General features: G+C 39.7%; 1 pseudogene; it reads right to left on the bottom strand.

The window, feature by feature from the left end:
- Positions 1 to 7,951: 7,951 nt before the first annotated feature.
- LOC141511733 (peptidyl-prolyl cis-trans isomerase NIMA-interacting 4 pseudogene) lies at positions 7,952 to 8,359 on the bottom strand (annotated as a pseudogene).
- Positions 8,360 to 9,146: the final 787 nt, after the last annotated feature.

A 9,146-nucleotide genomic window follows, 5' to 3' on the forward strand; every position in this document is an offset into this window, starting at 1 on the left:
GACCCTGGAGTCAGGCGTACCTGAGTTCAAATCCGGTCTCAGACACTTAAAATTACCTAGCTGTGTGGCCTTGGGCAAGCCACTTAACCCATTGCCTTGCAAAAAAAAAAAAAAAAAAAAAACTAAAAAAAAGAAATTGTCTATTTCATCATAATATAGAGGACAATAACATTCCATTATATTTGTATAATACAATTAGTTTAGCCATTCTTCAATTATCTAAGAAGCAAACTAGGTACTCCTTTAGATTCTAAAGATTCTTTTTTTTTTAGGCTTTTGCAGGGCAAATGGGGTTAAGTGGCTTGCCCAAGGCCACACAGTTAGGTAATTATTAAGTGTCTGAGATCATATTTGAACTCAGGTCCTCCTGACTCCAGGGCCGGTGCTCTATCCACTGTGCCACCTAGCTGCCCCTAAAGATTCTTCTTTAGCCCTTCCCTCTGTTAAAATTCTTCTTCCTTATTTTCTTTAGGAGAAAGTTTGTTTTTGTTTGGAGCTTTTCCTGCTACAATATTATCCTCCCTTCTAAACTGAGTCACCCTTTCCTATTTCTGTGTTTCCCTGTTGAATTTGATGCTCTACACCAAACTTTGTGTGTGTATGAATATGATCAACCCTTCTCCCTCCATTTTAAATAAAAGGGTCATTTGATGCTCACTTACCCTAGCCTTTCCTGCATATTTGTATACTCTTCTTCACATGCACCCCAATTATGAGAAAAAGTATCACCTTTCTCTGTTCTACATTAGTGTATTCCTTTTACTGACCCTATTAATATTTTTTAAATTTTTATTTGTTTTCCAATTATATACAATAGAAGTTTCGATCATTTTTTTGGTAAGGTTTTGAATTTTACAATTTTCCCCCACCCTCTCTTCCCTCTTTCCACCTCCCAAGAGAAGATAGTCTAATAACCTTTACATTGTTTCCATGCTATACAATGATCAAAATTGAATGTGTTGAGAGAAACAACATATCCTTGAGGAAAAAATAAAATATTAGAGATAGCAAAATTATGTAGTACATAAGATAACTTTTTTTTTTTTAATTGAAGGGTAGTAATCTTTGGTCTTTGTTTTAACTCCACAGTTCTTTCTCTGGATATAGATGGTATTCTCCATTGCAGATACCCTAAAATTGTCTCTGATTATGGATTGTACTGATGGAATGAACAAATCTATTAAGGTTGATCATCACCCCTCCCCTCCGCATGTTGCTGTTAGAACAATCTTCTGGTTCTGCTCATCTCATCAATTCATGCAAGTCTTTCCAGACTTCTCTGAAATCCCATCCCTCCTGATTTCTAATAGAACAATAGTGTTCCATAATATACATATGCCATAATTTATTCTGTCATTCGTCAATTGATGGCCATTCACTTGATTTCCAATTCTTTGCCACCACAAACAAGGCTGCTATAAGTATTTCTGTACAAGTGATGTTTTTATCCTTTTTCATGATCTTTTCACCCCTCCCTGTCTCTTTCCCCTCTTAAACCCTTCAAAGCAGAATCTATCCACCCCCAGGTTCTCTTTCCTATTTAATTCCCTCAGGTGTTTTTGCAAAGCAATGGGGCTAAGTGACTTGCCCAAGGCCACACAGCTAGGTAATTATTAAGTGTCTGAGGTCACATTTGAACTCAGGTACTCCTGACTCCAGGGCTGGTGCTCTATCCACTACCCACCTAGCCACCCCCTTCAGGAGTTTTTGAAGATATTAAGATTCTGAAGGGAAACTTGTTTCTTCCTCCCTATTAAAAGGATAGAATTTTATCATCATATACCTCCTTTTCAGTTGCTCAAATATATTTACTGCTAAAGTTTTCTCTAGACTCCTGTATTTCTCTTTTAAAAATAGATTTAGTCATTTCATCAGAACTATATCGAAGTTCTCTATTCAATTAAAATCCATTTTTTTCTATGATATGGGAATTCTGGATTTTGGCTACGACATTCCTGATTCTTTTTTCTTTTGAGGTTCTTTTCAGATAATCAGTGTATTCTACACCTGCTTTTCCCTTCTGGTTCTAATAGATTTAGGGAGTTTCCATTTGTGAATTCTTGCAATTAAACGCTGGGCTTTTATAAATCATAATTTCCAGGGAATTTAGTTACTCTTTAAATTGTTTCTTCTTAATCTGTTTTCCAGGTCAGTTGTTTCTGACTTCAAATACCTTCCAGGTCAGTTGTTTTTGACTTCAAATACCCTACATTTTCTTCTATTTTCAGTCTCTTGATTTTGTTCTAATATTTTTTGTGGAATCTTGTATTTATTTTTCATATTCTAGTCTTCAAGATATGTTTTCTTTGGTTAAGTTTACAGCTTACTCATCTAAACCATTTATTATCTTTCTAATTATTTCTTCTGAAATTTTTATTTCATTTTTAAAAATATTTTGCTTCATTTCTTCTAGGTATTCATTTAGTTCTCATGGAAAATCAGTTGTTTTTGTTCTTTGAGTCTTGAAGTTGTTACGATATTGCTCTTTATTTTGGGGGATATCTTTATTCATTTATCTAATTTTAGTTCCTAAATTAGGTGTGTAGTAGTGCAGCCAAGCCCCCTGTTGTAATTTTAGGTGGGGTGGTCTGCTGTTTTATGTCTTGTCCTGTGATGACCTCCACCTCCTAGGGTTAATCCCCCTTCTCCCCATCCCTCAGATTTTCAGGACTTTTTTGGGGGGGGGGAGTTGCAAGGCAATGGGGTTAAGTCAGATATGAACTCCAGTCCTCCTGACTCCAGGGCCGGTGCTCTATCCATTGTGTCACCTAGCTACCCCCCTTTCTTATTTATTTATTTATTTATTTATTTATTTTTTCATTTATTTTTTCATTTATTTTTTCATTTATTTATTTATCTATTTATCTATTTATTTATTTATTCATTTATTCATTTATTCATTCATTCATTCATTTATTTATTTATTTATTTATTTATTTATTTATTTATTTATTTATTAGTTTTCAATCCTGGGCATTTATGTTCATTAAATTTGGTAAACCTAGGACTAACAAAGGACCATTGCGGGGGCAGCTAGGTGGCGCAGTGGATAGAGCACCAGCCCTGGAGTCAGGAGTACCTGAGTTCAAATGTGACCTCAGACACTTAAATTACCTAGCTGTGTGGCCTTGGGAAAGCTACCCAACCCCATTGCCTTACACAAAACAAAACAAAATAAAAAAAAGTACCATTTCGCATAGAGGGGGAAGAGAACAAAGCTATAGGACTTGGGGCTTGTCATAGACTAGTGTGGGGCCCCAAGGGTACCTCCTTTTCCTTCAATAGTTAAAGCAACTGTGGCATCCCACTAGCAGCCAAGTTCCAATTGTGCCAACTTTGCCCATACATTAACACCATTGTAGCCACATGTGCTAAGATCTGCCCTAGGACTTATCTTGTACTTTTTAAGAGGAATAAACAGAGGCAACTTTGCTTGAGGTCACACCACAGGAAAGTGGCTATTTATTAGAATCCTTCCAGTCTAGCCTTTCTTTTTCTTCTTTTCCATTATATTCTGCCTCTTTGGAAAGGCACGAGAAGGAGTGGGGTGGAGGGAGAAGGCTGGGGGCTCAACCCTCAAAACACCTCAGTCTTTCATGGCTCAGCCTCTGCTTCTTGGGTAAGGTCATGGATCAGGATGGGGACTGTTTTCTCCTGGCTTCGAGGCTTTGTGACATCTATGACTAGGGGCCTTCAGAAACATCAGATCCCCAATTCAAATTCACTGGGTTTTTTTCCCCTTCAGGGAAGGTCAGGGGATGTAATTCCCTGGGCATACAGTGCAGCAATCAAGGGCAAATCCAGGGGAGGGAGCAAAGGAATAACTTTAAAATGAAAACTTCTTTCAATGGCTCTAGAGCCGAAAGGCTAAGACAACTCCCCCCCCACCAGACACACAAATATAACAGGAATGGGCAGTGGCACAACTGTAAGCCTGCGGGTTCAGAGAGGGAACCTAAAGCTTCAACAACAGATTGGGGGGGGGGGGTAAGGTTATAAATTTCCCTGATGAAACCAAGGGAAAATTTTTGGCTTTGCTAGGATTCCATATTGAATCATTGGCACAGAAACAAAAATTTAGAGATGGAGGGGACCTTCAAAGCTATTTGGTGTCATTGATGACTTCTAATTTTCTGATACATATCTGGAAGAGTTGGGATTTGAACCATATATGTTGTAGTAACTCTCCCTGGAGGGGTGATCCAAAGGAGAGGTTTTCTGCTTTATGAATAAGAACACAGGGGTAACCAAGGAGGGAATTAATGGGAGATATAGTGCTGGGGCTTTAGCATTTGAGTATAGTAACTCTCTCTGGGTTGAATGAGGATGGTTTGGTCTGGAGTTTTATCCTGGGACAAAGGAGAAGAGAGATTTGTATGTATTTCGGTGTTAGTATATCTGTCTTTCTGTGGGTCTGTGTCTCCATATACAATTGTCTCTTCTTCTGTCCAGTGTCTGTTTCATTATGTGTCTGTTACTCTAGTAATGTTGTCTCTCTGAGACTTAGAATGTGTCCATCTATCCCTATGTGTTCATATCTATATCTATTGGTACATGTGGCCCCAGAGGCCAGCCTTGGTGATCTAAGCTGAGAAGTAAGAGGTTTCTGAGTAGTGGAGGGCTCCTGGAGAAGGTATCCAGCAGACTCTGCTACTTGCACTTGCAGATGTAGTATCCGGTAGTATAGCCAAAGATGAAGATGACCCAGAAAAGAATAATTCCACTTATCACCTTCACAGAGATGCCCATCTTCCCAGTGCATAGTCTGGTACAGATGTGCTCACAGCCCAAACTCTCCATGGCTGACACATTCATGCTGACCTCATCCTGGCTGTTATTCCATCTGCTGTACTAGACGGCGCTCTCCTGGGACTCCATTCTTCTAATACAGGAGTGGGAAAGCTGGGCTCTGGTGGGCGGGGGGGGCAGGTCAGGGCTGGGTGTCTGCGGCTCTGGGGGCTCCAGCGTGCTTGGATCTGGGATGCAGGGGCGCTAGCCACTGCCCCCCTCACCTGCAGCTGTCCCCTGGGGCTCCCCAGCTGGCGCCCAGACCCCTGGCTCCTGGAGTTGGGGTGGGGCCTTTGGCAGAAGAGGCTGGGAGTGTCTTGCAAGGCCAGGAGTTGAGTTGCTTGGGCCGGGAGGCTGGGCCCCCCTTTTTTTTTAAAGAAAGATTTTATTTATTTTGAGTTTTACAAATTTCCCCCTAATCTTGCTTCCCTCTCCCCACCCCCTAACAGAAGGCACTCTGCTAGTCTTTACATTGTTTCCATGGTATACATTGATCTAAGTTGAATGTGATAAAAGAGAAATTATATCCTTAAGGAAGAAAAATAAAGTATAAGAGACAGCAAAATTACATAATAAGATAACTTTTTTTTCTAAATAAAAGGTAATAGTCTTTTATCTTTGTTTGAACTCCACAATTCTTTCTCTGGATACAGATAGTATTCTCCATTGCAGACAGCCCCAAATTGTGCCTGATTGTTGCACTGATGGAATGGAATCCATCAAGGCTGATCATCACCCCCATGTTGCTGTTAGGCTGCCGTACAATGTTCTAGTTCTGCTCATCTCACTCAGCATCAGTTCATGCAAATCCCTCCAGGCTTCCCTGAATTCCCATCCCTCCTGGTTTCTAATAGAACAATAGTGTTCCATGACATACACATACCACAGTTTTTAAGCCATTCCCCAATTGAAGGACATTCACTTAATTGCCAATTCTTTGCCACCACAAACAGGGCTGCTATGAACATTTTTGTACAAGTGATGTTTTTACCCTTTTTCATAATCTCTTCAGGGTATAGACCCAGTAGTGGTATTGTTGGAACAAAGGGTACAGCAACTATACTTCAATGCCAGAGCTTTCAGCTAAGCTCTTTGACTTATATTTTGGAGGGGAAAATCAAAGATTTCTGCTAGCACCATTTTTCCCCTTCTCTCCTCACTTCACAAACTATCCTCATCTCACAACTTCCTGATATCATCCACCATTTCCTTCTTTAATCTTAGATGAAGAGATAACTTTGGTAAAAGTCAAGCAGCCCTGATACCTCCTTGCCTTCTGTATTCTATAGATTATATCCACTATCATCATGGTCTTTTTTTTTTTAGGTTTTCTTTGCAAGGCAAATGGGGTTAAGTGGCTTGCCCAAGGCCACACAGCTAGGTAATTATTAAGTGTCTGAGGCTGTATTTGAACTCAGGTACTTCTGACTCCAGGGCTGGTGCTCTATCTACTGTGCCACCTAGCTGCCCCATGCTCTTTCTTTCTAATCTTTAATTTCTTCATTTCTACTAGTTCCTTCCCTGGTACCCATAAATACACTCCAGTCTTCCCCACCCTAAAACAAACCAACTAACCAAAACCCCTCAGTAGACTTTGCCATCTCACCTTGCCTTTTCAGTCAGTCAATAAGCATTTAATCACCATCTACTATGTGCTAGGCACTGTGAAAACACTGAAGATACAAAAAAAAAAGCAGAAGATAGTCTCTGATATCAAGGAACTCATGTAGAAAACAATGATGCTCAAATAAGATTTGGGATAAATAGGAGAATAAATTAGAAGACAATTAACCAAGAGCACTAGTATTAAGGAGGATCAGGAAAAGCTCCTAATAGAAAATAGTATTTTAAACTGTCTGGTACTGGCTAAGAGAGTGGTGGACCAGTGGAATAGACTAGGTGCAATAGCAGGAAACGATTATAGTGATCTGCTGTTTGATAAACCCAAAGAGTCCAGCTATTAGGATAAAAATGCTCTCTTTGATAAAAACTGCTGGGAAAATTGGAAGTTAGTATGGAAGAAACTTAGATTAGACCAATACCTCACACGCTATACCAAAATAAGATCCAAATGGTTACAGGACTTAGACATAAAAAACAATATTATAAGCAAACTAGAAGATCAAGGACTAATTTACCTGTCAGATCTATGGCAAGGGAAGCAGTTTGTGACTAAGGAAGAGATGGAGAACATCACTAAAAACAAACTAGATGATTTTGATTACATTAAATTAAAAAGCTTTTGCACAGACAAAAACCACTGTAATCAAGACCAAAAGAAATGTAGTAAATTGGGAAACAATCTTCACAACTAATGTTTCTGACAAAGGGCTCATTTCTAAAATATACAGAGAACTGAGTCATTCCTCAATTGACAAATGGTCAAAGGATATGCAAAGGCAATTTACAGATGAGGAGATCAAAACAATCCATAGTCATATGAAAAATTGCTCTAAATCATTTACTTATTAGAGAAATGCAAATGAAAGTTTCTCTGAGGTACCACCTCACACTTCTCAGTCTGGCCAATATGATCAGAAAGGATAATGATTATTATTGGAAGGGTTGTAGGAAAACTGGGACACTACTACATTGTTGGTGGAGCTGTGAACTCATCCAACCTTTCTGGAGAGAAATTTGGAACTACGCCCCAAGGGCAACAAAAAATGTGCATCCCCTTTGACCCAGCAATACCACTACTAGGTCTATACCCTGAAGAGATGATGAAAAAGGGTAAAAACATCACTTGTACAAAAATGTTCATAGCAGCCCTGTTTGTTGTGTCAAAGAATTGGAAATCAAGTAAATGTCCTTCAATTGGGGAATGACTTAGCAAACTGGTATATGTACGTCATGGAACACTATTGTTCTATTAGAAGCCAGGGGGGATGGGAATTCAGGGAAGCCTGGAGGGATTTGCATGAACTGATGCTGAGTGAGATGAGCAGAACCAGAAAAACACTGTACATATACTAGCAGCAACATGGGGGTGATGATCAACCTTGATGGACTTGCTCATTCCATCAGTGCAACAATCAGGGACAATTTGAGGCTGTCTGCAATGGAGAATACCATCTGTATCCAGAGAAAGAACTGTGGAGTTTGAACAAAAAACAAAGACTATTACATTTAATTTATTTTATTTATTTATTTTTACATCAACTCATTTATCAGTTTATTTTCTCCCTTCAACCATGATAATGTGGTACCCAAATTTGGTTTTCACTGGAGGATCTGTATATACAGGCTTGTCCAGACCACTGATAGGTAAGGCAAATGCTGCTTCTTGGAACGGGCCTACCATGGAGCCTCTTGTCGTCCAGCCCAAATCTCCCCCATGCCAGGCTTTATCTTCACTATACTGGGAAGCAACTTCATTGAATTTCATGCCAGACTTCAGTTTCTCCATGGCCTCCATGATTCTGCCATGCTTTTCACACAGAATATGCTGGACCTTTACAGAAGTTCCACCACCTTTGGGACCCTGAGCCTTCTTATTTGCATCCTCACTCCCAGAAGCTGCTCCCCCTTTCGCTCCCTTGCTAGAGGCACTCTTCCCCTTAGGTGCCATCTTGTCACATTCCAGGAGCCTTCCTATTACATTTAATTTAGAAAAAAAACTGAAATCTATTGTCTGATCTTGCTATCTCTTTTGTTTCTTCTTTAAGGATATGATTTCTCTCTCATCACATTCAATTTGGATCACTGTATACCATGGAAACAACATAAAGATTGGCAAACTGGGGCAGCTAGGTGGCAGAGTGGATAGAGCACTGGCCCTGGAGTCAGGAATACCTGAGTTCAAATCTGACCTCAGTCACTTAATAACTACCTAGTTGTGTGGCCTTGGGCAAGTCACTTCACCCCATTTGCCTTGCAAAAATCTTTAAAAAAAGAAGACTGGCAAATTGCCTCCTGTGGGGGATGGGAGGAGAGAAGTAAGATTAGGGGGAAAATTGTAAAACTTAAAATAAATAAAATCTTTATAAATCAAAGGGAAAAAAAAGAAAACAATATTTTATCTGGGACTGAAAGGAAACCAGGAGGGAGAAATGAGGAAGAACTTTTCAAACAATCGGAGCAGACAGTGATAAAGGTCTCTACTCCTGCATGGCAGAATGGGATAGGTATTTTTGAAAAGGTGGAGAGGAAAGGTGTATGAAGACTAAAGTGATAGAAGACCAGGGTGTGAAGGGCTTTGAATGCCAAACAGAGGATTTTATATTTGATCCTGGCAGTCTCTGAGAACTACTGGAGTTTATTTGAATGGGGGAGGGGTGCATTAATTTGACAGATTAATGAAGGATGAATTGTAATGTGGAAACTTGTGATAGGGAGACTATTGCAAGACTCCAAGG

Source organism: Macrotis lagotis, chromosome 2, assembly GCF_037893015.1.
Source record: "Macrotis lagotis isolate mMagLag1 chromosome 2, bilby.v1.9.chrom.fasta, whole genome shotgun sequence".
Classification (NCBI taxonomy): domain Eukaryota; kingdom Metazoa; phylum Chordata; class Mammalia; order Peramelemorphia; family Peramelidae; genus Macrotis; species Macrotis lagotis.